The sequence below is a fragment of the Narcine bancroftii genome, chromosome 5 (genome assembly GCF_036971445.1).
Source record: "Narcine bancroftii isolate sNarBan1 chromosome 5, sNarBan1.hap1, whole genome shotgun sequence".
NCBI classification, from domain to species: Eukaryota; Metazoa; Chordata; class Chondrichthyes; order Torpediniformes; family Narcinidae; genus Narcine; species Narcine bancroftii.
The window spans coordinates 50059642-50082069 of NC_091473.1; positions in this window are offsets into that span (position 1 = coordinate 50059642).

Consider the following 22428-nt stretch of genomic DNA (forward strand, 5'->3'; position numbering starts at 1 on the left):
CCACCACCCCCCCTCGCTCCACCACCCCCCCTCGCTCCACCACCCCCCCTCGCTCCACCACCACCCCCCCTCGCTCCACCACCCTCCGCCTCGCTCCACCACCCCCCCTTGCTCCACCACCCCCCTCGCTCCACCACCCCCCCCCTCTCCTCCATCATTTATCGAAGACTACAGGGAACCAGTAATATTATTTATTGATTGCAAGAAATCATGTTTGGGTTTAATGAACTGAAACCTCCCCAAAGTGGATGTCATATGCATGTCATTGAGGTTGAGACCATTGATGCTTGTTAAATTAGGCATGTGTGGTGACCCACTTACCAGCAACCGAACCAGCTCCCAAAATTGTGGACGTACTGTGAAAAAACGCAGAAAATGAACCTCCATCGGACATGGGTTTTTATCTGTGCTCATAACATCACTGACGCCACTTCCTGTCCGTGTGATGGAAGCAGTGATGTGTATAAGCCCAGCACGCAAGCCTGGAGATGACAGTCTTGCACTAGACTGTTGTTCACATTTTAAGCTTTGTTCATCTCTCCAAGATACATCAACTCGACAAAGTGCACACTGATGTCTATAGAAGCATAGTTTAGAATACTTCGCTACACATGCTTGATTAACAGTGCTGCTTAAAGTGTAGGGAAATCCAAATGGAAAAATACCAAGCATCATCTCAGTGTCAGCAGAGAATTATTGTGTTCTGCTTTGTGTTTCAAGTTAACAGTGCCTGTTGGATACAAGGTTGAGAAGATTATTGCATTACTGTTTTACCAGTACACAAACCTTTCAATGTGTTATTTGAATATAGGGTGTGGGCTAAATATTAAGCAAGTGGGACCAGCTCAGTAAAAAAGGCATTTGACATACTTGTATTCATTGGTTGGGCTGTTGAATACGAAAGTTAGGAAATCATGTTGCTCTTGTTAAAACTCTGGATTGGCCACATTTGGAGTATTGGATATTGTCACACAGGAAGGATGTGAAGGTTCTAGAGAGAGTGCAGAAGAGATTCACTAGGATTTTCGTGGATTATTGAGTATTAGCTAAAAGGAGATGTTGGATAAACTTGGATTGTGTTCTGTGGAATATCAGAGACTGAGGGTTGACCTGGTGGATGTTTATAAAATTATGAGAGGCATAGATAGGGTGGATAGTTGGTCTGTTTCCCAGTGTGGAAAAGTCAACTAGTAGAGGATGCAAGTTTCATGTGAGAAGGGGAAACTTTAAAGGAGGCTTTAGGAGGCACATTTTTTCACAGATAGGTACCTGGAATGTGCTGTAAAGGGAGATGGTAGAAGTTAATATTATAGCAATGTTTAAGATGCATTTGAATGGACACATATACAGGCAGGGAGGGGAGGGGAGGGTGCAGACAAATAGGATTAATTTACATTGGGATCTTGGTCAGTATAGATATCCGAGGTTGAAGGGCCTATTTCTATGTTGCGTGGTTCTGTAATGTTCTGCAAAGATCAGTGTGTAGACCCTTCTTGTCCATTATATACATTTACAAGCTGGATGTCGTCGTTCAACAACATGGAAACAAATCCTTTGGCCCATCTCATCCATGCTGACCAAGGTACCTTCCTGTGCTAGTCCCATATGCTGACATTTGGCCCATATCCCTATAACTTTTCATATTCACAAACTTGCCCAAATGTTTTTAAACATTGTGATTATACTTGCCTCCACCACATCCTCTCACAGCTTTCCATTTGTCAATGTAAAGGTACAATTGGCGAGTTTTCAGATGATGTAATTGGTGATGGTGTTGATAATGATTGGCTACTGATATTAATGATTTGTAAAATGAGCAGTTGAATGGCAAATAGAATTTAATCCCAAAAATGTGTGAGGTGATACATTTTGGAAGGACTAATAAAACTGGACTATACACAATGATTGACATCATCAGCTGGTGCATGGAATTGGAGAGCAGGATGGTTCTGGAACAGCTATAGAAATCTTTTATTGTGCCATAGCTAGAATATTATCTGCAGTTCTAGTCACCGCACAATAGGTATGTTGTGATTGTACTGAAGATGATGTAGAGAAGATTCATTGGAATATAAGATCATGTTGGGTCATGCAGCATCAATGGAGTTTGTATATTGTCACACAAACCAAGGTGCAGTTTGTTTTGTGAGCAGTCAAGTTAGATGTCTCAGACATAGTGCTATATCTGAGGCACAATACAGAGTGCAGAGAGAGATCAGAAATGGTACAGAGCAAAGACCATACAATTTAAATATTAGGAGGTTCATTCAGGAGGAATGAAGGAAGGTGTTAAAGGAGTGAAAGGAAGATAAATTTGGAATTGTTGATCTTACAACCCAGATAGTGATAGAATGGTCATATAATTGAGGTATCAAATAGCTAAGCAGTCTTCAAGCATTTTTTTAAACTGTCTGCCAAACAATTGGTTGTATATTAATATTGATATGCAGCCCTGTGAAATGTGATTTATTTAGAGCAGTGTGTCATGCCATCAGAAATTAACTTGCTTTATGATCCTCATATGTTCAGCACATTAAGTTGTTCAAGCTTGTACAAAAGGGAAGCGATAATATTTAGTTTTGAGCAGTTTGCTTCACCTCTCATAGGCCTCACCTGTATTACTTTAAATGAGAACATTTTTCATTATTCATTTATGCAGTGAACATTCTCCATGCACCTGTCCTTATGCTGCGGCAATGAAAACAGTAGGGGTCCTTAGTTCTATATTCATTCCTTGAACCTTGCTATTATTTAATCAAAACCAATATCATCAAATGTAAATGTTGGAACTTTTTATTATGAGATTTGATCTGTATTGTTAGTGGTACATGCCCTTTAAAAATAGTGGCGTAGCAGTCTACTGCACTACCATGTCTCCAGCAGGTATCATCACTTATGATTATGCACCAAAATGTGGATGGGCATTTCCTACTGAGGGAATGCTGCACTGACATGTTGCCTTCCAGGTAAGATATACAGAGACCACATCTGCTCTAGAGGTCACCATTCTGAGGAACAACAGAGGAATCGCCAACAATATCCCTTCCAATATTTATCATTCATTCAGCATTTCTCAAATAGATAATCTGATCATTATCTCAATATAGGACTATTTTATCAGCATCGAGATTGGAATTGAAGTTACTTCCAAATGCATTCCTTGTTGCTGATTCATTGTCTTTGATTTAGCCTCACCTCGCTATTTCTCCTTAGTCACAAATAGAAGAGGCCTTGTCTGGGGAGAACCATGGTTACCCATTCAAGTCAGAGACTCTTGATGAAGCTGAAAATAATGTGAGGGAGTGTCTCTGGTTGCATGAAATCAGTGGCACAAGGGAGACAAACTGTTATCTGGTCAATGGGAGCAGTTAGAGAGAGAACTAGAGCAAAAATATAGACAGAAGAGTTGCAAAATGTATAGCAAGAGGACAGGTCAGACTGGGACACGTCCCACACCCCCAGAAGAAAAAAAAAGGGAGTTCATTTTCAATTTCTGTCTAATGCTTTTCCTTACCTTTGACCAGTTTCTGTTATACCCCTCCACAGAGTAGTTTCACTATACATTAGAAAACAATTGAGCAAGTTCACATGAACCAAACAAAAATAAACCTGTTGCATTTTTGAATTTACTGATAATTGAATTAATTCAAACATGAATTTGGTGGAATTTCAGTTTTTTTTTGCAATGTTAGCATGCAAATTCAATAAATGTGTCAATGGTAAGTGAGCTTATTGTTGGAAACTATTAATGAGAGAAGATGCAATTATAAGATGTTTTAAAAGCTGTATTCAAAGGATATATTTGTGAAGTTTAAGACATGAATTGCATATATGGAGCAGCTTAAATATAATATACAATATGTGTTGCTTTCTCTCAAGTTGCAAAATTTAAATTGAAGTGTTGAATCCAAAGTGGAGTGGATTTAGTAGTTCCGGATCGAACTTGGTTCAAAATTGGCTAATATTGAAAGGAATTCTGAAGATGGGTTAAGAGGAAATCATTTTTGTTGTTGCTGTGACCAACATACAAGATGAAAAATAAGACAAAACCCAAACGCTTTGGTTGCTCTGTCAGGTTAGAAGACTAATATCCAATAATGTAAAATAGCACGGAGCTGTAATGTTATACTGTACTACCAACCCAGGTCAAATACTCTTGTGGCAAGTTTTGAAGTTATTTTAATAACTTTGATGATGTTTTGCTAATGAGATTAGCCTTGTCATTCCCACACAAAATGCTGTTATAAAAGGCATCAAGGAATTAACAGTAAATGTTGCCTTTCCTGACAGCCATTTTCTAAGAATAACTTACCTCAAACTCCATTAAAATACAGCATGATAAGTGTGTGAGGGAAAAAAAAATTGAAACAAGGGAGAGGTAATGCTGAGACCAATCAAGAATCCTATTCAGATATTTTTTGGTCTAACATATAAAAGTGCTGGAGGTTCTCCAGCACTTTTGTGGATTAACTACAATAACAGTAACTGCAAATTCTCTTGTTTCACTTTATAAAAATTAAGATGTAGTTTGGGTTCTTAAAATATCCCAGACGCTCTACAGCCAGTGAAATATTTTGGAGTGTAATGGTTGAGTCATGTTAAATGCAATTGCATAAATTATGCACAGCAAGAACCAGTTGAAACAGTGACCAGGTGATTTCAACGTGATGATGTGGAATAAATATTGGCCAGGACAGCAGCACAAAAATAGAGATGTGTGAGAGATTGCAAATGCTGGAATCTGGAGCAAAATTAATCTGCTTAAGAAACTTCGTAGGTTGAGCAGAATAAGGGGAGGGGACTGATAGAATGGGGCACTGCTATTCCTTACTGAGCTGTTACATGTACAATGTTAACCTAAAATACCAGGTGTCCAGCATCCATTACATTTAAGCTAGTCAGGAATCTAAACCATAGAAAATTACAGCACAGAAAGAGGTCCCTTTGGCCCTGCTAGCCTGTACCTTTTTTTTTGTCTAGTCCTACCAACTTGCACTGTCCATAGCCCTCCATACCTCCCACATCCATGTACCTGTCCAAATTCTTAAATGTTAAAATTGAGCCTGCATTCACTACTTCAGCTGGCTGCTTGCTCCAAACACCCACCACTCTGTGTGCAGAGGTTCCCCCTAAACTCCCATTTCCCCCTAAACACATCCTCTGGTTTGTATCTCACCTGTCCTCAGTGGAAAATGTCTACCTAAATTTACTTTGTTTATCCCCCTCAATTTTGAAAACCTCTATCAAATTTCCCCTCATTCTTCTACACTCCAGGGAATAAAGTCCTAACCTGTTTAACCTTTCCCTGTAACTCAATTCCTGAAGTCCGGGCAGCATTCTAGTAAATTTTCTCCGAACTCTTTCTATCTTATTGATATTTTTCCTGTTCTTAGATGACCAAAACTGCACAAAATACTCCACGTTTGGCCTCACCAATGTCTCATGCAACTTTACCACAACATCCCAACTCTTATACGTGATACTTTGATCAAATGAAGGCCAGTATGCCAAAAGCTCTCTTTACAACCCTATCAGGAAATTATGTACCTGTGTCTCCTCATTCCTCAGTTCCCTACTATTTGCTGTGTATGTCCTTTCTTGGTTGGTCCTTCCAAAATGCAACACTACACACTTGTCTGCATGAAATTACATCTGCCATTTTCAGCCCATTTTTTCAGTTGGTCCAGCTACAAGCTTTGAAAGCCTTCTTCACTGTCCATTCTAATCTTAGTGTCATCTCCAAACTTGCTGATCCATTTTACTGCATTATCATCCAGATCATTGATACAGATGACAAACAGCAATAGTCCCAGCAATGATCCACAAAGCACATCACTAGTCACAGGCCTCCAGTCTAAGAGGTATTCATCCACCACTACTCACTGGCTTTTCCCATCCAGCCATTGTTAAATCCAGTTCACTATTTCACCATGAATACCTAGCGTCTGAACCTTCCTGACTAAACTGCCATGTGGGACCTTGTCAAAGGCCTTATTAAAGTCCATGTAGACAACATCCACCACCTTTGTCAACTTTCCTGGTAACCTCTTAGAAAAACTGATTGGTTAAATATGACCTACCATGCACAAAGCCATATTGACTATACCTAATCAGTTCTCAGCTACAGAAATAATTGTCTAGCCAATCTCTTAGAACACCTTCCAATAATTTACCTACTACTGACAGTCTCACTGGCCTATAATTTCCAGGGTTACTTTTAGAGCCTGATTAAACAATGAGATATCTTCCAATCCTCTGGCACCAGACCCACATTAAATATTTCTGCCAGAGCCCCTGCAATTTCTACACTAGTCAATCTCAAGACCTGAGGGAATATCTGGTCAGGCCCTGGGGATTTATCCAGCCTTATTTACTTTTAAAACAGCAAGCACTTCCTCCTCTTTAATCTATATAGGTTCCATGACCTCACTGCTTGTTTCTTACTTCCCATGACTCTGCCAATTTCCTGAGTGAATAATGAAAAAAAGCACTTAAGATCTCCCCCACCCCCCATCTCTTTTGGGTCCATACAAAGCCAACCACTCTGATCTTCGAGAGGACAAATTTTGTCTCTTGGTATCCTTTTGATCTTAATATTCCTGTTGAAACCCTTAGGATTTTCTGACAAAGCAGTTTCAGGTCTTCTTTTTACCTTCCTGATTTGAGGTTTTTCTTGCATTTTTTAAAATTTCCTGACATACCTCATTTGCTCCACATTGTCTATACCTGCTACATACCTCTTCTTATTCTGAACCAGATCCCCAATGTCCCTCGAAAACTAAGGTTCCCTATGCCTGCTAACCTTGTCTTTAATCCTGACAGGAACATGTAAACTCTGTTCTCTCAAAATTTCACCTTTGAAGGTCCTCCACTTACCTCGCCCAAAAACAACATCCCAATTGACACATTCTAGTTTCTTCCTCATTTCCTCAACATTGACCTTTCTCCTATTTAGAATGTCAACCCAAGGCCTAGATCTGACCTTCTCTATAATTAACGTAACTAATGGCATTATGATCACCTTGCACATACTTCTGTCACCTGTCCTGTTTTGTTCCCCAATTCAAGACCCAGTATTGCACTCTCTAGTTGTTATCTCTATTATTGATTTAGAAAACTTTCCTGAACACATTTGACAAACTCCCAAGTCATGCTCTTAGTCAATGTTGAAAATTAAAATCTACTATCATGACCTGATGTTTCCTGCAGTTATCCTCTCTTTCGCTCTCTACTCCTCCAATTCTGGAAACTTTGTGGCAGTCTATAATACAACTGATTTTGGTCATACCTTTCCCATTCCCCAGCTCCACCCAGTAGACAAGTCCTCTGGCCTGAGCACATGATATTTTCCATCACAAGCAATGCCACTCCTCTCCCTTTCATTCCCCATCTATCGTGTCTAAAGTAAAGGAAGCCCAGAACATTGAGCTTCCAGTCCTGTCCCTCCTGCACCCTACTTTCACCAATAAATTTCAGATTTATTGTCAGAATACATAGATGACATCAATATACAACCCTGAGATTCCTTTTTCCAGTGGGTACAGCAGAATTAACACTAATTGGTAATGCAAAAATAAACTACAATGTAAACAAATAAAACTGTAAAAGATAAATGTAAACACACCATGCAATAGAGAGAGAACAAAAGAAAATAAAGTGCACAAGTAAGAGCCCTTAAACGAGCCCCTGATTGAGTATATTGATGAGGTGTATGATGGTGGAGGGGTAGTGACTTGAACCTGGTGGTGCAATTTTCGTGGCACCTATATCACTTTCCTGATGGCTGCTGTGAGAACAGTATACTGGGTGGTGTGGATCCTTGATGATTGTTGCTGCCCTCCCATAGTAGCATTCCTGTAGATGTACTTGGTAATGGGGAGGATTTTGCCTGTGATGTCCTAGTCTACGTCGACTACCTCTGGAGAGTTGTATGCTCAGGGGTATTTATGTTCCCATAGTAGACTATGATGCAGACAGTCAGCACACTTTCCACCAAACCAGAGTTTCCGGCATCATACCAAACCTCCGCAAATTTCTGAGGAAGTAGAGGTGCTGACGTGCTTTCTTCACCATACCATTGGTTTGAGGCATCCAGGAAAGATCCTCCAAGATAGGGACTCAAAAGAACCTAAATGTGTTTACCCTCTCCACCTCTGATCCCTTATGATCACTGAATTGTATACCTCTGGTTTTCCTAAAGTCAACAATCATCTCCTTAGTTTTGGTGACATTGAGTGCAAGGTTGTTGTTGGTGCACCATTCAGCCAAGGTTTCAATTTCCCTCCTGTACACTGATTCATCCCCTTCCTTTATACAACCATTATCGTGGCATCGTCAGCAAATTTGTAGATGGTGTTATTGTTGTATCGAGCCACACAGTCGTAGGTGTAAAGTGAGTAGAGCAGGGGCTAAGAACGCAGTCCTGTGGTGCTCTGGTACTGATGGAGATTGTGGGGGAGAAGTTCTTACCAATCTTCACTGATTGTGGTCTGGAGGGGAGAAAATCCATGGTCCAATTGCACAGTGGGGTGTCTAGTCCTAGGTCTTTGGAGTTTGCTGATCAGTTTTGATCTGAACTGTAGTTGGTAAAGAGCATCCTGATGTAAGTCTTTTCTGTCCAGGTGTTCCAGGGTTTTGTGCAGAGCCAGTGAGATGGTATCTGCCGTAAACCTGTTCTACAATAGGCAAACTGGAATGGATCCATGTCACAAGTCCATGTGTCAATCCACACTCTTAAGCTCATCCACCTTTCCTACAATCCTCCTTGCATTGAAATAGATGCACCCAAGATCATTTCCACCACGTACAACCTGTTGATTTCTAACAGTGTATACAACTTTCACATCATCTTTTTCCCTCTCTGCTCCTCTGGCACTCTGGTTCCCATCCCCCTTACAAATCAAGTTTAAACCCACCAGAGCAGCACGAGCAATCCTTCCTGAAAGGATATTAGTCCCCCTCCAGTTCAGAACTCCTTCCCTGGAAGACAACCCAATGATCCAGGATCCTGAAACCCTTCCTCCTGCACCATGTCTTTAGCTACATGTTAAGCTGCATTATCCTCCTATTTCTAACTCACTAGCACATGGCAAGGTAACAATCCTGAGATTACAACTCTGGAGATCCTGTCCTTCAACCTAGCACCTAACTCCCTGAACACTTTGCAGGACCTCCTCAGCCTTCTACCCCTACATGGGCCAAGACTCTGGCTGCTCACTCTCACTCCTGAGAATACCATGAACTCAATCAGAGATATCTCAGACCCTGGCACCTGGGAGGCAACATAACATCCAGGATACTCAATCTCTTCCACAGAGCCCTTCTTAGACACAAGGCCAGACTCTATGCCAGAGACCTGATCTCAGTGGTTTGTCCTTGGTAGGTAGTTCCTCGCCCATGTCCTTGCTCAGAACATAGTGGAGTCACCAGTCATTACCATCAACAACTATGATCTAGACGTGGCCCATGAGCTCACATTCTTGGGGTCAACCATTAGGGACACTCACTCCCTTGATGCTGAAATCAGAAGCATCGATCCTTTCTCAACTCTCCTTGCGGTTCTGAGAGAATCAGAAACTCACAGTGAAGACCAAGACTGCTGTGTATAATGGATGAGTTATCAACACCCTCCTGTATGGTCATGAGACTTTGACCACCTACTCGAAGACGGAAAGGAAACCCAAAACCTTTCACCTGTACAGCCTTCACCATATCCTCGGCATCACCTGGAGAGAAAAATTCTGAGGTCCTCTCCCGCACTGGACTTCCCTCAATGTTCACAGGTTTAAGACAACGCAGACTGTGGTGGTTGGGCCACATCTGTCACATGAAGGATGGTAGATGGCCAAAGAACGTCCTCTATGGAGAAATAGCAATAGGTAAGAGGAATATTGGTAGACCCCAGCTTTGCTACAAGGACCTCTGCAAGTGCAACATGAAAGCCTTAAAAATCAACAGAGAGTGCTGAGAGGATACAGCAGATAACTGCAACAAATGGCGAGGTACACCAACACTTGGAGCAAGGTGAAAGAGTGATCTTAAGTCAGTTTGAGGAGCGGAGAACAACAGACAGCAATTCAACAATGCCCTATATTTGCAGCAACTGTGGCAAGAGCCTATCATTCTAGGCTCGGCCTCCATCGCCAGTCGATGCTGCTGAATAAATCAAGGACTATCAGAGGCCCAATATCCATGGTCAATCATGACCAACAGAGGCCAAGACAACACCTATCACCCTCTCTGCCTCATAAATGATCCAAAGTTCATTCAACTCCAATTCCTTAACTCAGCTTCTTAGGAGCTGCTGTTAGATGCACTTCTCCCAGATTAAGTTGTCAGCATTACTGCTGGCTTTGACAACCCGCATTCTTGAGTATTCCCCTGCCTTGGCTGCCTTTCCCACTCTTTATGACTGGAGGAAATAAAATATATGATATCTAAAACCTGCCCTTGCCTATCTATGCCTCTCTGGTGAATCCTTTTTGTTCCTCAAATCAGGTAGCATTTTTTTACTTCAACTCTTGTGCTACTCCCTCAGCCTCTTCTCATGAAACCCCCTTAAGCCAAAGGCTTGCCATTTTGACTCAGTCCACTCTCTGAATGACCACTCTGTTACACAGTCCCTTACTTTTATAGTGATGTTTAGGTCACCTGACCTCGATTGCCCGGCAACTGTTGAACTCGATTGGCCAATCGACTGCTATCGTGTGATTCAGGATTGCAGGGGAGTAATTGGCATCATCATTAATGCTTTATTTAACTTGGATTACTTTCTCTGTATCATCTGGCAGTGTAAGGGTTAAGCATTCATTGTGTTCCCATGTAATTTTGTGTATTTGTGAATGAGAGGCAGACAGAGACACAGTGTGAGTGAGTGAGTGAGTACGTATGTTTTTTCTTTCTTTGGCTTGGCTTCGCGGACGAAGATTAATGGAGGGGTAATGTCCACATCAGCTGCAGGCTCGTTTGTGGCTGACAAGTCCGATGCGGGACAGGCAGACACGGTTGCTGCGGTTGCAAGGGAAAATTGGTGGGTTGGGGTTGGGTGTTGGGTTTTTCCTCCTTTGTCTTTTGTCAGTGAGGTGGGCTCTGCGGTCTTCTTCAAAGGAGGTTGCTGCCCGCCGAACTGTGAGGCGCCAAGATGCACGGTTTGAGGCAATATCAGCCCACTGGCGGTGGTCAATGTGGCAGGCACCAAGAGATTTCTTTAGGCAGACCTTGTACCTCTTCTTTGGTGCACCTCTGTCTCGGTGGCCAGTGGAGAGCTCGCCATATAACATGATCTTGGGAAGGCGATGGACCTCCATTCTGGAGACGTGACCTACCCAGCGCAGTTGGATCTTCAACAGCGTGGATTCGATGCTGTCGGCCTCTGCCATCTTGAGTACTTCGATGTTGGTGATGAAGTCGCTCCAATGAATGTTGAGGATGGAGCGGAGACAACGCTGGTGGAAGCGTTCTAGGAGCCGTAGGTGATGCCGGTAGAGGACCCATGATTCGGAGCCGAACAGGAGTGAAATTCCCATAGTGACTGAAATGAATGATATAAATGTATTTAGTTGGATGTTAGATAACAAGTGAAGGAGAAAAACATGATAAATGGCCTTGGATGACCTTTGTTGGCTGCAGACAAATGGAGGACTTGGCCTAAACTGACCATTTCTGTGCTCTTTTCTGTGGTGTTTATGCTTGCACGTGTTAGAAGATATGTTTAAGGTGAGGGGAATTTAAAGATACTGTTTTGGGTAAGTTTCTTTAACACTGAAGAATAGGTGTTAGAACAGGGTGCAAGGAAGCAGATATATTAGTAGCATTAAAAAGGATTCCAGATAGGCACATGAATATCCAGGAATGCAAATATTGATCATGTCCCTGCAGCAAAATTGTAGCATAAATTAGACAGCATGTTTGGTGCAGTCCATGTGGACTCAAGTATCTGTTCCCATGCTGTACTGTTCTATGCATGTGATCTTGCAACCATCTGCATTTGTGTGTTTGTGCAGTGCTATTTTGTACACTTAACCTTTTTGAATATGTTCTGCTTCTCCTGTTTTCCCATATACAACTTACACACCCGTTGAGGTGTAGGTGTTTTGTTACCAGTGACCAACATCATTGAGCAGAATGAATTATGCCTGTTACTTTCGATTTGTTTAACAGAGTCTGGGAAATTCATTTTTGCAAGAACGTTGATAAATAATTGGAGAGTGTCAGTTTGGAATGAGTCGGGTTTAAAAGCTCTCACCTGATTCTCCACTCACGTACGTGCATTCTACTGCTGTGTTAGCTTCAAGTGACAGCAAATACCTCGAGTTTCAGAAGAAATTAGTTCTGCTTTCGCGCTGGTTTTGAAAGTTATTGTTTATGTAGTGTGATCAAATGGGTTTAATAATGTTGGGTGCACCTGCTTCCATGTGGCAGAAAGAAACACAAAGTGACTAATGTTTAAGTTGCATGTTGCTGGTGCTTTCTATCATCCATAATTCAGACAACTGAGCCCCAGGTTCACCCATAGCCCAGTATGAAGCTCGGTCAGTTCTGGTCCATGCCAAGTCAGCTTATTTTAGCATAATGGAGTGAAACAGGAAGTCTGCAAATACTGTGATTTTTAAAGTAGATGCTGGAGGAACTCGGCCAATCTCGTGGCTTCCATAGGAAGTACTCCCGACTTGTGACCTATGTGACTTGCAACCATCCGAGCATATGACATAATTTTTTTAAATTAAAAAAATATAAAACTTGCATGATAACAGTAACAATCAGGCCAATCTTTGGAAAATAATGCCTCTTGCAGTGGTGGCCAGCCTCTCATGAGAATTGGCCTTGGTGGCTGCCATGTTGAGATATTTTAACTCCTTGTGTCCCATTTTTTCTGATTCTATAACTCAATATTCTGAAGGTCAGACAGATTTTAGAGGCCAGTAGATTCCGCAGGGTGCTCAGGGTCCGCAGCAATAGAGAGAATGAGAAGGATTTGGAGAATGAGAACGAAAGAAAGCCATCATTTTACTCTTCAGTATTACATTGTAATTCCAATATGTGTCCATTCCAAGGGAAGACTGGTCATCCAAAAGAGAACATGGACATATGTCGGGGAGAGTGGTGGCGCTGAGGTAACAGCAAACAAGCACAAAATTCAAAAGACAGTCCAACAGGCTTTATTCAGTTTAAAGTCTGAACACCAGTTCATGCTTCGGTGGCTCCCGTGTGACTGGCTCAGGAGGGGCTGGTTCAGGTCTATATTCGGTCAGCTGATTGATTGCCAGCCAGGTGGAGTCAGCCCCTTAGGTGGTCTTCCTGCAGATACAGAGATCACACCCTGCAGTCGGCTGGTGGTCGTATCACCACAGGGAGTACCTGTATTACTGATGTTTTGAGCCTGAGCCTATCTTCAAGGTATAAACCAAAAGCAGGAGGTTTTCCATGCCAGATCATTAGCGATGACCTCCTCCTTCAAACAATGTGATTTTTCTTCTGCCATCATCAACTTAACCCTCATACATATCCTCCATCTGCCCTGCCCCCCTCCTCCCCAACACAAAACAAGAACAGGATTCCCCTTTTCCTCACCCACTACCCTACCAGCCTCGATGTCCAACATATCCTTCTCTGCTGCCATTTCCTCCATCATTTATGTAATCCCACCACCAGGCACATTCTGTATTCCTTCTCCTCCATTCTCTGCCTTCTGCATAACTCCCTCATCCACTTGTCCCTCCCCACGAATCATCTCCTTGGCACTTACCCCTGTGACCACAGGAGATGCTCCATCTGCGCCCATACATCCTCATTCACCATTAGGTCCTCCAAAAGGTCATTCTAAGTGAAGCAACACTTCACTTGTGATTCTGCAGAGGTCATCTACTGCTCCTGCAGTGATTTCCTCTACATTGGAGAGACTGGGCAGAGTCTAGGAGATTGCTTTCCTGAGCATCTCGGCTCTGTCTGCCACAATAATGGGGATCTTCCAGTGGCCACACATTTAAATTCCCCACCACATTTCCTGACATGTCTGTCCATGGTCTCATGCACTGCCAGACTGAGACCACCCGCAAATTGGAGGAACAACACTTCATATTACACCTGGGCACCCTCCAACCAGATGGCATTAACATCAACATCTTTGGTTTCTGTTAAAACCCCCCAATCTTCTTTCCTCTAGTTCTGTCTCTTTTTTTCCCCTTTTCCTTCTGTCTCCTTTCACAGAGCTAAAAACAGTTTTCACCTTTTATCATATCCCATTAACACCTTTTCATTGTTGGTCTAGACTCCTCCCCTTTCCTCCTTGGTCTCTGTCTTTATTGAGACCTTGCCTGCTTTTTGCTTATACCTTGAGAAAGGGTTTCGGCCAAAACTTCGATAGTATATCTTTACCTCCTATGGACACTGCAAGACCGGTTGAGTTCCTCCAGCATTTACTGTGTTTTTAGTTTTGCATGAGAGGTAGGAAACAAAGGAGTTAAAGTTATGAACCCAGTCATAAATTAGCAAGCGGCAGTCATACAATGGTGGACGTGGACCGGTAATCCAAAAATTAAAAATTCAAATCCCATTGTGAGAGAACATAACAAATAGGAGCAGGAGTCGGCCACATTGCCTGTCCAGCAGGTTCTGTCATTCAATGAGAACATGGCTGATCTGGCCATAAATTCAGCTCTCTTTACCTGCCTTTTCCCCCTTAACCCTTAATTTCCCTTCAATACAAAATTCTATCTCAGTCTCTTAAATTTATTTAACAAGTCCAGAGATTCGCTTCTCTCTGGGAAAAGCAGTTATTCCACATCTCCATCCTAAATATACTCCCCAATACCATGAGCCTATATCCCCTAGTTCTCTCACCTACCAATGGAAACAATTTTCCTGTCTCTATCTTGTCTAAAATGTTCATAATTTTGTGTGCTTCTGTAAGATCCTTTCTCATTCTTCTTAATTCCAGCAAATACAGTCTCGTCATCAAACCCCCTAATCTCTGGAATCAATCTGGTGAACCTCATCTGCATCAGCCCCAAAACTAATGTATCCTTTGTACACAGTACTCCAGGTGTGGCCTCATTAGTACCCTGTACAGTTGAAGCAGAACCTCCTTTGCATTCAATCTCTCCAGCAATACGTCATCATTCCATTTGCCTTCTTGATCACCTACTGCACCTTTTGTGTTTCCTGTACAAATACTCCTGTCCCTCTACATAACCTCGTGAAGCAATTTTTATTATTCCTTTATATCTTTGCATGCTCTGACTAATTTCACACCTTTGCTCATCATGCAAGGTTCTCTTACTTTCTTATCCCCGTCCTTCGACCACACTGGAACTTGCCAGTCCTGGATTCTAATGAGCTAATCCTGAAACTATTCCCTCATGTCAGTTGTGGACTTGGTGCCCAAAAAATGTGGAATTGCCCACAAAAATAACTTCAATCATTTTGTCTTCAAGAAAGCTGTCTATTATCCCATCAGGTCTACATCATCCCTGTACCTCCACAATTTTGTCTTTCAAAGTGTGCCAATTAGATGCCAAATAGCTGATATTTCAGCAATACTAACGCTTCCAGAATTCTTCACTGCCTGTAAGCTACGTTGGGATTTATTGGTTTGAGAAAAGCACTAAATAAATTGGTCTTATTCCATTCCATTGTAAAAGGAGTGATGTACCATACCTTGTCGCAGTTATGGATGAGAATGAAAGCTAAATTTGAGTCGAAGCTTTCCATTTCCAAACAAATAATTTAATATAGGAATTATCTAGCCATTCCAGTTTTATAGGAGGAATCAAAGAGAGAAAAAGCCATCTGTTTTAACTTTGAAGGTGGACTTGTCATTTTGTAATAATGCTCTGTGTCTCAACACTCTGCATCTTTATTCATTTCTGATGAAGTGAGACCCCACAAGCAGAATTGGCAAAGTGATCACTTGCTGAAGTTTTGGCAGAGAAAGATCCAGCAGTTAGTCGGTCACAAAAACAGGCTTCTATCATCCACTTCAGTAAATTAACATCTCATCTGAAGAGTAAGCCAGGGGTTACATTCTAAAGACAAGGTGTCAGCCATTTAAGTAAGTACATAATTTATTGTCGAGGTGAAAGAAAACGTAACCCGCGGTACTCACAAATATAATGTACATGATTATACAAGAATAATAAAAAGAACAGTAGCATTAAAACAATACAGAAATACATTAATTGGTGGAGCTTAATTCTCAAATATCTCTGGGATAGAAACTGTTCTTGTCTATTCGTCTGTGATTTAATGGACCTGTATCGTCTACACAAAGGCAATAGGTACTTAAAAGTTGTGACTCTTTCCAGGCAGTCTCCATTAATATACAATGGAGCTGGGGCCATTCTGCTCCTCCTAAAATCTATTAGGAGTTCTTTCTTCTTCAAAGAATTCAATACCAGATTGTTTTCCGAGCACCACACTGCCAGTCTGTGGTCTTCATCCCTATAGGCTGACTCATCGCCCTTGAAAATGAGCCCAACCACAGTCGTGTCATCTGCAAATTTAATGATGGTATTAGAGCAATACACAGAGACAGTCATAGGTATGAAAAGAATACAAAATAGGCTCAATGCACAGGGAACCAGTGGTAAGTGGGAAAGTAGGGGAATAATGAGGGCCTATTTTTACAATTTGCGAACAATTTGTTAAAAAAAAATCCTTGATCCAGAGACAAATAGATCTAGAAACTCCTAAGTCAGCGAGTTTAGCAACCAGTCTACCTGGAATTAAAAGAAGAATTAAAGTCTATAAAAAGCAGCCTCACATAGAATACCTGTTTTTAATACTTTATTTATAGTTTTTTGAATTTGGACTGAAACAGTTTACAACATGATCATTATCAGTCATTGCAGATCTATACCGATTGCAACTTAACCTTACCCATTCTATACAGGTTTTCCTATAGAGACCAAGCCTAGCATCTCGACCTCCCCTATCCCATTCCCTCGACATCCAACATTTGACACACAACCAATCGAAAAACACTTAAGACATTAAAAACATTTACAACAAAGAAGTAAATCATATCGGGGAGTTATAGGTCTGACATGGCCCGATGGCCCAGGATCAAGTTGATTTTTTTTTGTTTTCCTTTTCCCTGACTTTTCCTGGATGGAATGAGGTGGACCCCTCATCCCTTCCCCCCCCCCCCCCACCAACTAGTATTGGGGAGGAAATGGAGTGGACTGGGCCACAAGGAAAAATTGTCCTCTTCATAACCATGCTTCTATGTGGTTCAGATACAGCTGCCAAACATTTTGGAAGATGCAGTACCTTCCCCTTAAGTTGTACGTGATTTTCTCCAGGGGAACACAGGCTTGCATTTCCTTGCTTCATTGTGCAATACTCAGACAAGAATCGGACTTCCAGGTAACCGATGTTGCACCTCCTGGCCACTGCCAATACGATAATTACAAATTGAATTTGGAATTTGGACATGTTCATTGTAAGTCTTATGTCCATTATGTTACTCAACAAGAACAGCTCTGGGTCCTGTGGGAATTCCTTACATGCGATTTTTCCCTAGGATTTCTCCTAATTCCACCCAGAAGGGCCTCACCTTGGTATGTGTCCAGGTCGCGTGCACAAAGGTTCCTGTCTCAATGCCACATCTAAAACACTGATCCAACAGTTCTGGTTTAGATCTACTAATCTTTTGCAGTGTCAGTTACAGCTGGTGCAAAACATTTTATTGTACAAGCCTGTACTGTGTATTGATGACCGCAGTCATGCTGGTCTGGCATAAGTCGGACTAGCACCGCTCATCAATCATTATTCCAAAGTCTGAGTCCCACCTCTGTCTCGATTTATGGAGACCTCATTTAGGTCCTTCTGCTTGGAGCAGGAAAAACATTGTCGAAATAAATTTCTGTGTGATCCCCCTTCGAATCATGGTCTCTATGTCACTGGACTTTGGTAAGGCTATAGTTGGACCCAATTTGTCCTGTAGAAAAGATCTGAAGGTAGCAGTGTCCTATTTGACAAATCATATCTCTGCCTAAGCTGTTCAAATTACATTAATTGCCCCTGCTCATAACAGTCCTCTATATACTTGACTCCATTTCAATGCCAGGTGTCCAGGATCTTGTTACCTAACTTCAAATGTTAGTCGATTTGGAGTCACGGGTGATTTTGAGGATAGTGCCAGTTTTATTCCTAAATTTTGATTAATGTTGTTCCAAATGCATAAAAAATTGTTTTAATATGGGGCTGTCTGTTCTTCCAGATAACAATTTGGCATCCCATTTAAGTCCTCTGCTACCCTCTCGCCTACCAAGTGCAGACCAATTTGTGCCCAGGATGGTACCTCTTCCCCTCCACCCCCACAAAGAGTGAAGAGGAGTACCTCGATTGGGCTGCCAATAATATTTTTTTGAAGTCCAGCATTTGCAAGCCCAGGTCAATTTCTCCATAGAGACCCTGGCTACCTTCCCATTCCATAGGAATGTTCTTAGTTGTGAGAGCAGGGTTGGGAAAAAAAATCCCAGGCAACGCCACAGGCAAGGTCTGAAAAAGATACTGGAGTCTTGGCAGCCCATTCATTTTCACACAGCTGACCCTGCCCACCAGTGTTATGGGCAGGGACATCCACCTGTTTAGGACTTCAATTATTTTGACTCCTTGGTACTTAATCCCATTTTGCGACCATTTTAAATAACTATTCTTTTGACATTGGCTATAGTCCCCCCTGTAAGAGGCATAATTTTGCTCTTGACCTAATTAATCTTGTACCCAGAGACCTCCCCATAGTCTTCCAATGTGGAGCACAGTTTGGATAATGAGTTTACTGGGTCTGTCAAATATATCAGCATATCATCGGCAAATAAGATGATTTTAAGTTATTCCTGGTCTACTTTAAATGCCTTCATGTCTTGATCCTGGCGAATGGCCTCAGCCAACAGTTCCATAGCCAGTACAAATAGAGCTGGAGATAGTAGGCATCCCTATCTACTTGATCTTGTGAGTTGGAAGGCTGAAAAAATTTGCCTATTAGTCACAACTTTTGCCTTGGGTGCATGATTTAGACCCCTTATCCAATTAAGGAAAGTTGGCCCTAACCCTATTTTTTCCAGAACTCTGAATAAAAAGTCCCACTATAATCTATAAAATGCCTTTTCTGCATCAAGAGCCATGGCAAAACCCCTCTTGTTTCTGGTTTGTGCCAAACGTATTATACTTAGTAGTCTGCCAATGTTATCCGCTGCCTGTCTTTTTTTGTAGAAAGCCCACTTGATCTTTATTGATTATTTCTGGCAAATGCTTCACCAATTTGTTTGCCAGGGCGTTGGCTATTACCTTATTTAATAACGAAATAGGTTTATAAGAAGACAGCTTTAATGAGTCCTTATCTTTTTTCAAGATTGTCATAATGATTGCTGTCAAAAAAGATTCTAGAGTCGATGAGTCTCGAATTCCTTGTAGAACTCAGGTGGAAATTCATCCTCCCCTGGAGACTTGTTAATTTGCACTGAATTCAATGTGCTCACTATTTCTTCTTCCGTGAAGGGACAGCCTAAACCTTCATGCCCTCCCGGATCTAAATTTGGCAACTTTATCTTTGACAGGAGCTCACCAATTTTATCCAACCTCTCAACCAATTCTGATTTATATAAACCTTCGTAGAATTTCTGGAAGATGTCATTAATTTCCTTAGGTTTGCAAGAGATCATGCCATCCCCAGTTTGTATCACATTGATCGTTCTTGAGGCCTACTTTGCTTTCAACTGCCATGCAGACCTTGTGGGCTCTTTTCCCCAATTTGTAGCATTTTTGCTTAGACTGTAATACGGCCTTTTCCATGCTGTACATTTGAAGTGTGTTATATTCACCTTCTTGTTTGTTAAAACTCTTTATTGATCTTCTGAGTCTGATTTTTGTAAGTCCTTTTCTAAACGAGCAATCTCTTGTTCTAATTCACCCATCTCCCTCTTGTATTTTTTCTTTACTGTTTTAGTATATCCCATTATTTGACTCCTCAAATATGCTTAGAGGATGTCCATAAAAGGAATTTATCTGGAGTAGAAATACAGTTGGCCTCATAAAACATGTCTATCTGCGTTCTTATTAAACTACTGATACACACTATCAACGACTCTAAGGACTGAGTGAGGAACGATAGGCTTTAATACACATTAGATTTCAGCTGGCCCAACTCTATGTTCTCAAATGAATGGAAAGGGACAGGAAGGTCGACCTTTATGGCCAGGTCACAGGAGGAGGGGTTACATGGGGTTGAGTCATCAGTGGGCAGGCCAGCCACTTAAGTACAGAGCAGCAGCAGTATACACATATCACTTCAACTGCAAAACACCGGCTTCTTTAACAGCAATACATTAAGATGCCATCTGTATACTGTCTCCTGCTTATCTGGCATCTCAATCTTAACTACTAGAGGTGAATGATCTGAGAGAAGTCTTGTTGTGAACTCAACCTCCATGATCCTACCCTCTATATGGGCTGAAGCCAAGAAAAATTCTATTCTAGAGTAGGAGTCATGCTGCCTTGAATAGAAGGAATAATCCCTCTCCCTCAGATGCTTCCGTCTCCTTATGTCTATCAAATTCAGCTCTTTTATATGTAATGAGCCTAGAGGACCCCAAAACACAGCAGCAATAGATATTCACCAAGACAAATAGTTACTTAAACAAACGTTGCTTTTAATTATCTTTAAACATGAAAGCAGGATCAAACTCTAGCTTATTACTATTAATTTACTTTACCCTCTGCTTATTCTAAGTGCATGCATATGTAATGTGTTTGTGTAAGTTTAGAAAAGTTATTTGATTCACAGTCCAATCTCAATTCTCACTCCTCCAAGTTCACTGGATGCAGGCAATTATTATACTGTGCACAGAATTTAAGATTTATGAATTTTACCAGGCTTTGGTGCTTGAAAGGTAAATGGTTACTGTTCAGGAAGGATCTTGTCAGTTTTCAGAGAGAGATTTGTTGTTTGCTGGACACAAATTGATTCCTTTTAATCAGCCACGCCAGTGTCTTGCCGAAGAAACTTGACCCATCAGGGTTTTCCAGATGATAACCTCTTTCTAACAGGTCACCACAGAGTTCCTTTTTGTTTCCCTTATTTCAAGTGAAACATTATACAGCCAGTTATCTCCTCTTCTACGGACCACAAGGGTTTTGACCAGGCTGAACTAAGAACAAAGAGGTTTTCAAAATGGGATATTTCCACAAGCTTGCCAGCTTGTCATGTTCCAGTCCCAGCTACTCATGCCAAACTGTAGAACTGAATTTTTTTTCTCTCTCTTAGAGAAAAGTCTGTTTGACCTTCTCTGCTTGCAAAACCCTCATGACCCTCTTAGAACAACAAACTGCCCTCAGACTCCGAACCTACTCCTTCGAGTTTTTTTATCTGTTGCTTTTCGAAACAACAAACCATGAGTGAAGTCACTTGGGCACTCCCCACAGCTTTTGCAAAGGCACTCGAAGCCGGCCTGTATGGCTTGAGCAGAGCTCTAGTATTTTAAATTAGATCTATTTTGAAGTGTTTGTATGTGACCTACACAAAAAAACCTGCCACAATTTATCTCCTTTAAAACATATATACAATATAAAATACAACATAATCTGTCACACATACCATTAAATGCCATCTTGCTTTTGCTATTTTCTTTGTTGACTTGTCCAAAAACAGGCTCCAGACAAAAATGAAAATCTCCCCCAATTAGAATATTCACTTTTCCTTCCACTAATCTCAGGAAAATGTCCTGTATAAATTTTTCATCGTCTATATTAGGGGCATATAAATTTATTAGGGTCTATTATAAACCCCGCTATTATAAATCTACCTGCTTTGTCTGTACTCTCACCAGAACACTTATCCCAATCAAAATTGCCACCCACCTTTGCCATTGAACCAATCGAGGAGGCCAATACCTGGTCACACATCCTCTTTTTAACTTTTGGTGCTCTTGCTCCATTAAATGGATTTCTTGGAGGAAGGCCAGGCCCACTCCCATGTGTGCCAAGACTCTCTTTGTCTTGATCAGTCCATTCAGATCATTGACATTGAAACTTGCAAATTTTAAGCTTTTAGCCATTGTCCCAGGGATTATTATAGTTATATTTCTTTTGTAATTCTACCACCCTGCGTCCCCCTCCTCATCCTGCCCTTTGTCTTCAGCCATCCACCCCTGACTGCCTGAGCCATGCCAGATCCTGGGGAAAAAAGACAAAAAACTAAAATAACTAACCAAAGGAAGATAAAAAAAAAGGAAAAGACAAATGCAAACTGAGGTAACACATTTAGTTACTCCTGGACGATTTTCCCATCACTGTCCTCAACCCGCATTGCAGCCCCCTCCCTCCTGGCGACTACATTCTTTAGGTTATCACCATCCCCCCCCCCCCCCCCCTGCTATAACATGTTGTGTGCCTCACACCCATCCATCCATCTCCTGTTGACTCCCAGGA